The following is a 12,463-nucleotide window of genomic DNA, read 5'->3' as shown; positions in this document are numbered from 1 at the left end:
GGACATGTTTGAACAGTCTTTATGTTTATGGTAATCGGAGAGAAACAAACAAGTACTAAAATACTGGTATCAGAGTTTACTGTGTATAGGGCACAATTTGTCCATGATCCAGCTTTGTAGACTCTGGAGGTATATATTGCAACAATATGGCATTATCAGCCATTCAAGTAGGTCAGATCTGAACTGAGTGATGTCAGAGGAGATAACTATTCTTGATGACAGAGAAGACATAGGGAGGTCAAAGGTGTCCTGCAAACATGTAAGCCCCCCCAAAAAAAAAACAGTATGTTGTATGCAGTAATATTTCTAATTTTTGTTTTGACCTGTGGCTTGCTGAACAAAAGCTGTTGCACCATTTATATTGCATTTAATTATTTTGCATTGTCCATTACACTAAATAATGAATTAATGCATTAATAGGCCTGGATTATGTAATACAGTCCAAACACGTTATATGTCAATAATACATTCTTACAGTACCTTCTTTACAGCCTCCAGCAACTGCAAAGGAGATATCATTTGTCAGGTCATATAGTCTGCATTATAAGTAATGATCAGAACTGCCTGAACTTCCGCATCCACTACATGATCATTGTAACATATTACTATGATACAGCCTTCTTTACAAGATTTGATTGTAAAGTTTTTCTGCATTTATTTAAAAACTGATACTCTGGTAGTTAAAACAGATAACTAAAGCACTGACTTAAAAATGAGCTGCTTCCTGTGGCAAGTGTACAGAGTTTGAATCTTCCAACCTTCATTTAACTATTATGTGGCATTGAGCAAATCACTTAACCAACCAGTGATTTGGAGCAACTGGGAATTTGAACTAGGCATCTCAATGGTCTCCTAGGCTATATGCCTAGTAACCATGAACCTGTGTTGTTTGCCAGCCATTTCCTATTGTATAGCTGATCTATTTCAGGAAAGGCTATGGCAATATCACCAGCACACCATTTTTAAGCAACATAGGCAATTTGTTCTTTAAGGGCATCAGGCATTGTATTTGCTGATCTAGTTCAGGAAATGCTATGGCAATATCACCAGTACACCATTTTTAAGCAACATAGGCAATTTGTTCTTTAAGGGCATCAGACATTGCATTTTCAGATGAAGCAGTGAAATGCATAGTTGTTTACCAACAGCAACCTCTATATTAATAATATTTCTCTTTAATGTGGAGTTATTTAGATGATGTTTACTTCTGAAAAGATAGTATATATTAACTTAGCATTTGTTATCAAGTGATTAATATTTATTATGCTCTCATAAATGCTCTTCTATTTAAGTTGTACTCTACATGCCTGAATCTTATGATGTTAGTGATCTTTATATGAATTCATGTAGTTCATCCAAAACTACCAGTGAAATACATGTAATTTATTTCTTCATAACAATAAGGAGTGTACACAGTCAACAAAGTGGCTATAACTGGTGGATGGGAGGAGGCTATCTCTGAATGAAAGTACCTTATGTTTCTATCATCTGGTCATTTTTAAACAGTCTTTAATCTGGCTTTACAGGACTAGTGTGCTTGTGAATTAAGTTGTAATACTTCAGTTACTGTGTGTTTGTGTGAGACACTTTTGAAATATGTGACTTTTGTCATTATTACTGTTACTATTTTTGTGACACAGACATTTGAGAAGGATGCCGTCGACAATATAGCTATAATGATGGATTTGATGGATGGTCTGTGGATAAAAATAACTGACTGCTGAACTGATAAAGTTAAATTGTCTTTGGTCTGTCTTTGCAGGACTGGGGTGTATTTGTGTAAAGCAAATTGGAATAGTTTACTGCGGCCAATTTTATCACAGTTAGATAGGTGATGTATACACAGTCTATAGAGTATTTGTAATTGTAGAGAATGGATATTGGTGAATTATAATGACAGCAATTTGAGTGGCCTTTTATGGTTGAAATGTACTGAAACAGGCACTTTTGTCATCATTGGTTCATACATTTTGTTTCACTGCTTACAGGAAAAATGTTCAAAACTACAAATTTACAATACACTCTGAAAAATGTTGCTCTATTAAACAGGAAATATAATTTAAAACAATCAGGAATGCATGGTCCTAAAAATGTGAACAGGGAGGCATGCTTTGAAAATGGCTCGGGGCCAAAGGTACACTTAATCCACCACTGATTGGATCAACACCATCTCAAACCAAGAACTGAAGATTATCTTCCCAAAAATGATGTTTGGGTTATATACATACAACTTAAGGAAATATATATGTTCTTTTTATTTGTGATCAAGGAGCTTCTCTTGAGATTTTTTTTCTGTAATTTAAAACCATTCTTTCACTGACTCTCTAGCTACCCTTCCCAGTTGTTCTACTGAACCATTCACTCCCATTTGGCAAAAGCCCTACAGCTCAATCATAAAGGCAAGGATCAACTGGATCAGGCATAGGGCCGGTATTAAATGGATTAGTGGAGTTTTACTTTAGGCCCTACTCTTACTGCATATGCCTGGCAACCTACTCAGGACTGGACGTGTAATGGATGTCAGCAAAGGTATGTCACTCACTGCCCTGACTCCCTTGAAGCCACTGCTCCTGTGTGTACTCTGACCTCCACAAAGAACTCTATCATGAGACCTTGTGCCCCAGGCACAAGTCCCATATCCTCTCTAAATAGACGTTAAAAAACTAAGCCATGTCAAAGGCCCATGCCACTAATCAAAATGGGTGTCTGATCATAAACAGAGTTTTATCCCACCATGCCTTTGGAGAGGGCTGTTAAAAAATAATTTACTTAGATAGACTTGTAATCATCATCACCATTATCAGCCCTCTTTTTTCTTTTTCCCCTTTTTTACATGTTTTGGGTTCATGTTTTCCTACCTTCAGCAGTTATGCTGATCTGTTTTACGTCTTCTGTTTTGCAGCCCATCCATCTCTTGGCAAGTCATCATCATCTCCTCTTGCCATCTTCCTGTTTTTCCTCTGCTTTCCTATACATGTGATGGAATCACTGCAAACTAGGGCTACATTTGCTTCTACACTGCTATCCTCATTTTTTCACCTGTCCCACAGTATGCATCCCATTACCCATCTCATGTACTTTATCTCCATCTCCTCAAACTACATCAGAAGCAATGGCTTCACTATCGTGGTTCCCATGCCATAAGAAGAATTGGCTGCACCACTGTTTTATACATTACATTTCAACTTCTTTGTCATTCTCCTGTCACACACTACCGCTGCCACTTTGTGCCAGATTGCTGCAGCACCTCTGCTTCTAGCTCTCACCTCATTCAGATTTCCCTGATCGATACCCATACCTCCTAGATACCTGAAGCCATTAACCTGTTCCACTATTTCCCTTCTATATCAATTTACAGCTTCTTCCAGCTTCCTCCATTTGCTTCCATGACCACTGTCTCATCTTTACTATATATATGTACTATATATCATCCTATGTGCCTTCATTCTGCTTTCAAGTCCCCTGTCATTTGCTAATTTTTTATTCTTAGTCTGTTTGCAGTGCCACATCACATGCATGCAACAGCTTTATTGATGTTGTAGTCCATCACCAATATGAAGAGCAGTGAGATGGACCTCAGTGCAAACCCACTCCTATTGGAAACTCCTCTTTGAGTCTGAACACTGTTCATACTTGTGCTATTGGGTCTTTGTACATAATCTGTAACAGTTCTACTATTGTTTCTGGGACTTCAGGCCATTACAACACTCCTCAAATCAGCCTTCTTGGGATGTTGCCATATTCTTTCTACAATAACAGAAATGTCCAGTTGGACTTTATTGTCGTCATCAGCTTCTTCACCATTTTCTGTCTCTGAGAAAGCATTGAGTCACTTGTACTCCATCCTGATCAAATCTGAACTGCTCATCCCCATCCTACTTTCTCCTGCTGTGCATGTTCATTTATCAGTCAGCCTGTTAAGCACTTTTATGCAGTTTGACTGGAATATGATACCTGTGTACTGCCTGCAGTTGTGAATATCCACTTTGTTCTTTTATATTGCTTATTCTCTAGTAATCTGGCATATACTTCTCTCTCCCCATACAGTACATCTCAAGAGTAATTCCTCCTCTATTGCCCACAACATCTTGATTACACCTGCTGTAACTTCATCTGAACCTGACACGTTACTTTATTTCCTTAGTGTACTTAATACTCTGTGGTGTATTTTCTTTCTTCTTTCATTGTAGGTTCCACATGTGGCAATACAGCTTCAGCTGGGTTTTCTTCATTCAGAAGCATCTTGGAACAGTCCTACCATCTGCCTCAATGTCCTCTGAACGGGTGAGCAGATTATTGCTGGTATCCATTATGAATGACATCTACTATTTTCTTTGAGTTTCTGTCATTGCCTTACAACATAATAGAGCTTATTTGTGCCATCTGCTGAGTCACTTTCCAGAAAATGATAGAGATTGTCTGACACATTGTTCTTTGCCATCACAACTGCTCTCAGCCTCTTTGCCAGCTAGTGTTCCTTCTTAACCTGGTCCATCTTTTCTACCTTCCACTTCAATGCACTCTTTCTTTCTTTTCATAACTTCCTTGACTTTTGCATTCCACAACCATTTTTTGTGTACTTTATTTCCACATCTGGCTCAACAGAAGATCTGTTTTACCATTTTCATGCATTCTGCTTTGAAACCCTGCCAGTCTTCCTCTTCTGCTGTAACTATTTCCTGAGGTTCTAAACAATGGTCATTTAACTGAGGTCCTGTGTTTTCATTACAATCAACTTCCATGTTTTCAGCCTAGTATGGGTTGATCGGGTCTATATCACTTCAGCGAATCATCACTTCAAAGAATGGCATTTCATCAGAAATGCCATTCATTGAATTCCCACAGCCCCCCACACCCCCACTAATTATATATATCAACTCCAAGATTGCAATACAATGGGGAAAGGGCAAATTTCCTGATCCTCACTGTACCACGATATCAGTATGAACAATTCGATGAATGGCATTTTTGATGCAATTGCACTGAAAATGCCATTCGATAAACTGATTTTTCACTAAGCTAATTGGAAGCCGGGTTGATCACAGATCCTTCTCTAACCACTGCTTGCATCTGATTGTGGCCACCAGTGGTTTATACTGGAGTAGGACCTTTTCATTAGGAATGACTTTGCAGTCTCCGATTTGACCCAAATGCCATTTCCTTACTAGGAGGAAGATTGAGTTGAATGCTGGCCACTGTCGTATGTTATTTTGTGACTCTCTGTTGGTGAACCATGTTTATTATGGTTATGCCATTTGCCAGGCAGAAGTCCAAAATGGCCTCTCCTTCATTATTCCTTTTTTTCTCAAACATATGGAGCCAGGCAATCCTCTTAACATATTCTGTCTTCCTGATGGGAATATTTAAATCACCCATTATAAAGACCAGCTCTTTTTGTCCTACATTATCAAGGAAGTCCTCTAACTGCTGCCTGTCTGCCCTCTTTTCCTTTCCATCACAGCCTTGCTTCTGCCTTCTTTTCTTTTCCACCACATTCTTGCTAAGATGCGTATGCTGATATCATGAAGCATGCTCCATTTTTACCTTGAAGTCTGACTGCCATATGTCTGTCATTGATTCTAAAGACATCCCTCACTGTCTTCAGAAGAATCTGTCACTACAATTCTCACACCATGTCTAGTCTTCCCTGAAAATAGTAGCCTTTGGCTCCCAATTCCTGCCCTTTTACCGTGTCTCCTGGACACACAATATATTAAGTCTTCTCTTCACTATTATATCATGCACTTCCATCCATTCAGTGAGCCTATATTCAGTTTAGCAATCCTTAGTTCATTTTTGGCAGGTTGATTGTTTTTACATCTGGCTTTCACTCCAGAAAGCTACGTCATAAAACCCAGTCTGGGCAACTGGACACTGGTCAGCCTGTAGCCTACTGATGCAGGATTACTCGGCTTTTTGTCAGACATGCACTAACCAGTACAGTCATGTATAACACCCACTATTAGCATAGGTCTATAGCACTGGTCAGAGTTTACTGAGTCCTCAACCTACATTGCAATGGCAAATACACACACAATCTTTTTGGTGACATTAGCCAATGAGATCCAAATGCGTACAGCCAATTTTATATACCACAAAGAAGCTATACATGATGTGACACACAGCCTCTAATCCATGTTCACTTATCTAGGAAATTATGTATACTATAGCTGATGCCTAAAGCAGTTGATCTAACCTAATCTTCCCCCCACCAAACACCATATAGAGTATGTGCTGCTACCCACAACTCTGTTCATATTTTGAGTATATTTTCTTGGAAGACCTCTTATGTTCAAATGGGAAAGCTGGGTTTGAACCCAGTATCTTCCATTATTGAGGGGGAAAGTTTTCAACATGTTTTGCAAGGTGGAAGGAATCCTATAAGGATACTGGGAGAACATACAAACTCTACACAGACAGTGGCCAGAGCACAATATCATACAGTGAGTCATGTGCCTGTGAGGTGAAGATCTTATCCGGCTCCCTATTGAACTGTCAGCACTTGTAACATTGAGTGCCGACACACTGAAATATAGACTTAAAATGCAGGAGAAGAACAAATACCAAACATTGTGCTTCCCATTTAAACTTGTTTTTGCAGGGGGGCAAGCCCTCTGCACCCCCCAATGTGGGGCTCAAGCCCTCATCCTAAAGTTATATATACCAACTCCAATATAACCATACCTATGAGAATAAGAAAAATTCTGAGAAATGGTCATCTTGGACATACTTTATGTGAGTCTGTTTTTTTCTGCCATTCAGTATCCATATTAAGGGACTCACTAAAGCAGGTTTTATACAGTTACCATTATTAACCATTACACCACTATGACGTAGACTGTAAATGAAACTGAAAATCCGAACTTACACTGTGAGATACCGTTTGCGTAAAGCTGAGCATGAGCAGAAGTTAAACAATTTAGAAGAGAATGAATTATGCAGCTTTCAGTGTCTCGGTATGTGAAAATTAAGTAAATGACTATTTCTGACTTCTTCAGTTACTTCTCTTGCCATATTCTGTCAACAGACTAATGCAGAACAGAATAATTTACTGTTAGCACATTAGGTTGAGGCTTAAGATCTGTAGATACGCAAGACACAGTGACAATGAGCTCAGCTGGTGCTCCCTTGAACATCTTGTCACATGATTCACATCCCATATTACTTCTAATTTCTTAAAGAGATACTACAATATCATTCCTGTAGCTCAGAGTAACCATATTAAATAAATACAAATCTACTGGATCCCCCTCCCCTTCATTCCTGTATGAACAAATGGAACAATGGTGTATCCAAATGATTATGCAAGGTTATTTAAAATTAAAACTAATAGAAAACATTCTTAAATTAGCACATCATCCATCATTACAGAAGCCCATACCTACTACAGAACATTAAGACTACCAAACTTATCTACTACAATTACAAATGATAACCACAAAAACCGACCACAAACTATGAACAAGAAATCAGCAGCACAATAACAAGCGTCGGACTACCAACGAATAATATCCAAAGTTTTATTAAATAAGATGGTAAGCGCTTTCGGCTGTATAATACCAGCCTTCATCAGACAATTTAAAAACACATATTGCATTGCTTTTAAACCTTGTGGGTAATGAGCAATTTATCAATTAACCAATGATAATGAATTTCAGTAACATTCACTATTAGTATGAACTTTTTCACCATTCTCCATGAGATGTCCCTCTGTCTATTTACATTTCAAGTATTACGAAATTTATTTATGAACAAATATTTAAAACCAACGTATATACTAAATATGTAATACATTATATATTAAAACATTCATAAAATATAACGTCTAAAATCTAAAATGTGATACGTAGCCTAAAATTATATCACTACTGACCATATTTATTTATTTATTTATTTTATTTTATTTTATTTTACCTCTTTTTTCAGGCATATTTTCATGTGGAATGACTTATGAATTTTGATTAACTTATAAATTGTAATTATTTTTGATTAAGCCTGTATATACATAAATACTGGGTAGGAAACCCATCACCTATTAAAAGCTCTAAGCTTTAATATGCTAGTAATCGAGATGGAATCATTTAGTCCTGGGAATTGTGTGGCATTCAAATAAACCTGCCACCAGTATTCTTTTGAGTCTAATATTAATTTCCACGGACCTCTTCTAGGTGATGGCCGTACTTGTTCCAATATTGTGAAACCAAATTTGTGCATATGATTATGCATTATATGCCTGAATAAAGCATTGTTAGTTGATTTTCTGCTGATGTCATAAACATGTTCATATATGCGTTGTTTTAATTTGTGCTCAGTCTTTCCTATATAATAGGCACGCTGTGTTCATATTGCAGCATATACTACTCCAGAGGTATTGCAATTGTATTTTCCTTTTACTTTTAACAACATTCCATTAATATAAATTTGTTCACTTTCTATAATATATGAACAATAATTGCATGTTACATTTCTTCATACCTCCATTATTAAGACTATATGACGTTGAGCAGGTATTACACCAATCCTTTAAATTTTTATCCCTTTTATATATAATTGAAGGCTGCATTCCCAATATATTTTCCAATTGGGTGTCGCCCCTAAATAATGCCCAATTCTTCATAACCAAGCCTTTAATAAACTCAGAATCTTGTGTATAAGTAGTTACGAATGCCAAGTTACCTTTTATGACATGTCTATCATTACTAGCACTATTGAACTTACTACAATTGTTATTTTGTGCTGTTAATGTACATTGATTGAAAACTGTAATTTCTTGCTGACTGACATTATCAATTGCTGTATTTTCTAATAATGCTTTATAATACCCATTGGTTCTTTTTATTATTACTTCATTAAGTATTCCATCAACAAACTGATGTGGATAATCTCTATTTAAAAACATATTTGCTATGAATTGACATTCATCCACAAATTCATCATATTTTGTAACCATGTGTGCGGCTTGAACCAATTGACCTTTTAAAACCGCTTTTTTTACATATCGAGGATGATTACTATCAAAATGCAAAAAATTTGTTAGAGTAAGTTTTTTTACGGTAAATATTAGCCTTTAGAGAATCATGAGTTATATCCTTCTGTAAGTGAATATCCAAATAAGTTATGCTATCATTTCCTACTTCATAAGTGAAAGACAAAAATTCAGTAGTGTCATTGATGTATTTTATAAATAGCTCAACCAATTCAGCTGGTCCCTTCCAAATAAAAAACAAATCATCCAAGAATCAACTATATAGCTCTACATGTTGCATAAATTCTGATGGAAATAAATATCTATTTTCCCAAACTGCCATGATAGTGTTTGCATACAATGTGCCCACAGGAGAGCCCATTGCTACCCCCTTAATTTGTTTAAAATATTGCCCATCATGAAAGATGTAATTATTGGTTAATACCAATTTTAATAAATCCGCCAGAGCATTGAGCTCAACTTGAGGCACTGGTATGATCGCAAAGAAAAAATCAGAAAACCAGGTAATGCCTAACTGGTGAGGTATACAAGTGAACAAATCTTTCACATCCACCGTGATAAACATGATATCATTGACATTTCTAATATTTAAGCTGTTTACTTTAGTGAGAAAATCCCAAGAATCTCTGCAAATATATTCTAAACTTTTTATTTTTTCTTTTAATATTGTATCAATATATTTAGCTATATAGTATGTTTTTGAACCACCTGCGTCTACTATAGGACACATTGGTGGACTTTGCAGGTCTTGATGTAATTTGGGAGCTCCAAACATTATTGGAATCTTGGGATATTTCACTTGCATATATAAAAATGCTTGATTAGTTATCTGTCCTTGCCACAGCATGTCTTCCAGAGTGTAATCAATTCTAGAATAAGAAATGTTAATTTCATTGATTGAAACTTCCATATATGCTGCATCATACAATATATTTGTAAGTTGTTGGTTATAATCAAACAAATTCATTATAACAAGTCCACCTCCTTTGTCCGGTTGCATAACCCGGATAGTACCATTAGTTTTTAATTCATTTAACTTGTCGCTTTGAATCTTCGTAAAATTGGTGGACATTGTTTTATCTTTTTTGTTGTTAAATTGAATGTGATGCCTGAAGTCAAGTTCACATATTTCCTCAAATAGTTTTATTTTAGGATGGATTGGTGGATTTATGATGCTAGGTATACGTAAAAAATTATTATGTTCCATACATGGAGCTTGCTGATGTAACACCGCTAAATTAATCTTTCTAGTAAAAATTTTTAGCTCTGTAATAATTTCAGTCATTTTTGCCCTTCTTTTTGGGACAAAAGTGAGGCCTTTACTGAGTATATTCGCTTGCTCAGTAGTAATAAGAGCCTCACTGTAATTATAAATGTGAAAATCACCCTTCGTATTGGAAATGAGCTGATATACATTGGAATTGTTTTGGTAATCGACCAAACTTACTGTATCTAATTGAAGTTGCTCCATGAGCCTGTCCTCTGCTTCCTCCATGCTCGTGAACTGTTGTTCCTCATCCTGTAATTGTCTTTGTTGCGAAGCCGCTCCAAATGGCGCAAACTGCCATTCTCTAAAGGGAGCTGTTGGTTGTTACTATTTTCTTTATCTTGCACTTGCCCGCCTTCGTCATCCTCAAATTGAGAGGTATTACCCTTAGATTCTTTATGCCATTGCCCTCGTGATGGTTTTGGATAAGCCAGCCCCTTGGAATAATCCACTCTGTCTCTTTCCAATTTTCAGGTTTTTCTCTCCACAACGATGTTACTGTGTTTATCTATTTGGGTAAAAACTTCCAAATATTGATTCTGGCATGCATTAAATGCCGACTGTTGTTTGATTTTAATATCCAACCCTTGAATTTGTGTGTTGAGCTCATCCATTTCTGTTGCATTATGTTTTATTAAGACTTGTAAGAACTCACACCCCTGCCGATCAAATAGTTGTAATAGCTCTTTGTGAAGTGCACTGTTTTCCTTTAAGCCTGTGGGATATTTCCAATATCTCAGGCCCTTAGGAATTTGTTGTCTTTTAATGCATTCTTTAAAATAAGAATTTTCATGCACTATTTACGATAACGCCATACAAGATCATGGAACTCATCTACCATTGATGAAAAAGTTGGAGTATTAGAGTTTCTATGACCATCGTTACATTTCACTTGGTTAAGCCATTGCTGCAATTCATTAGCATTAAAGACCATATCAGTATTTTGCAACTCATCCCTTTCCTGTAATGGCAATTATCCTGGTGGGATGCTATCAGTACTATCAACACTGTCCGTTCTATTATTATTGAAATTTGGTAACCTTGAACCTCCATTATTTCCAGACATTTGTTGTATTAATTGAGTTAAACTAACAATCGACTGTTGTAGTTTGTCAAACTCAGTTCTTGTGATCATTGTGTCCGCCTCTTGCGTGCTACCAGATGCCATAAAACTGATAGCCACAAAAACCGACCACAAACTATGAACAAGAAATCAGCAGCACAATAACAAACGTTGGACTACCAACGAATAATATCCAAAGTTTTATTAAATAAGTTGGTAAGCGCTTTCGGCTGTATAATACCAGCCTTCATCAGACAATTTAAAAACACATATTGCATTGCTTTTAAACCTTGTGGGTAATGAGCAATTTATCAATTAACCAATGATAATGAATTTCAGTAACATTCACCATTAGTATCAACTTTTTCACCATTCTCCATGAGATGTCCCTCTGTCTATTTACATTTCAAGTATTACGAAATTTATTTATGAACACATATTTAAAGCCAACATATATACTAAATATGTAATACATTATATATTAAAACATTCATAAAATATAACTTCTAAAATCTAAAATGTGATACGTACCCTAAAATTATATCACTACTGACCATATTTATTTATTTATTTTATTTTATTTTATTTTACCTCTTTTTTCAGGCATATTTTCATGTGGAATGACTTATGAATTTTGATTAACTTATAAATTGTAATTATTTTTGATTAAGCCTGTATATACATAAATACTGGGTAGGAAACCCATCACCTATTAAAAGCTCTAAGCTTTTAATGAAATGAAAATGAAATGAAAATTAATAGCATTCTTATAGGGGACTTTACTCACCGAAACACGTACTGAGAAAATTACCTTGGCAGAATCTAGATGCTGGACTGTATGTATACTACTCTGTCTGAATTAAAAAAAATGTTAACTTATTTCTCCCTCTGTAGTATTTCCATTTCTTGGGACTGACCAGAGACATTACAACTTGTCAAAGTGGAAACATTAAATCTTTTGTTGAATAATAATCAGAAATGCATAACTGGTACCTTTTTTAGCTTGCTTCCATACTTTTTGACATTGTATTATCATTCCAATTTCTAAGTGTTGCATGTAAGTATCTAAGTATATTGTGGAAGGCACTCAAGGGTATGTTTTCTTTTTGCATTGGCACTGACAATTTTTATTTATTTATTTTATTTT

The 12,463-nt window shown here is 36.0% G+C and overlaps 1 protein-coding gene across 1 annotated transcript in view; it reads right to left on the bottom strand.

Annotated features, from left to right (window-relative positions):
• Positions 1-12,463, bottom strand: part of ATP6V0A4 (ATPase H+ transporting V0 subunit a4) — a 563,239-nt gene that overhangs the window by 338,436 nt on the left and 212,340 nt on the right. The gene's annotated exons all lie outside the window — the stretch shown is intronic.

This window comes from Protopterus annectens, chromosome 11.part0 (genome assembly GCF_019279795.1).
Source record: "Protopterus annectens isolate FY-2018-M chromosome 11.part0, PAN1.0, whole genome shotgun sequence".
NCBI lineage: Eukaryota > Metazoa > Chordata > Ceratodontiformes > Protopteridae > Protopterus > Protopterus annectens.
The sequence above is the reverse complement of the archived record's forward strand: the minus strand, read 5'-3'. Positions and strand labels throughout refer to the sequence as shown.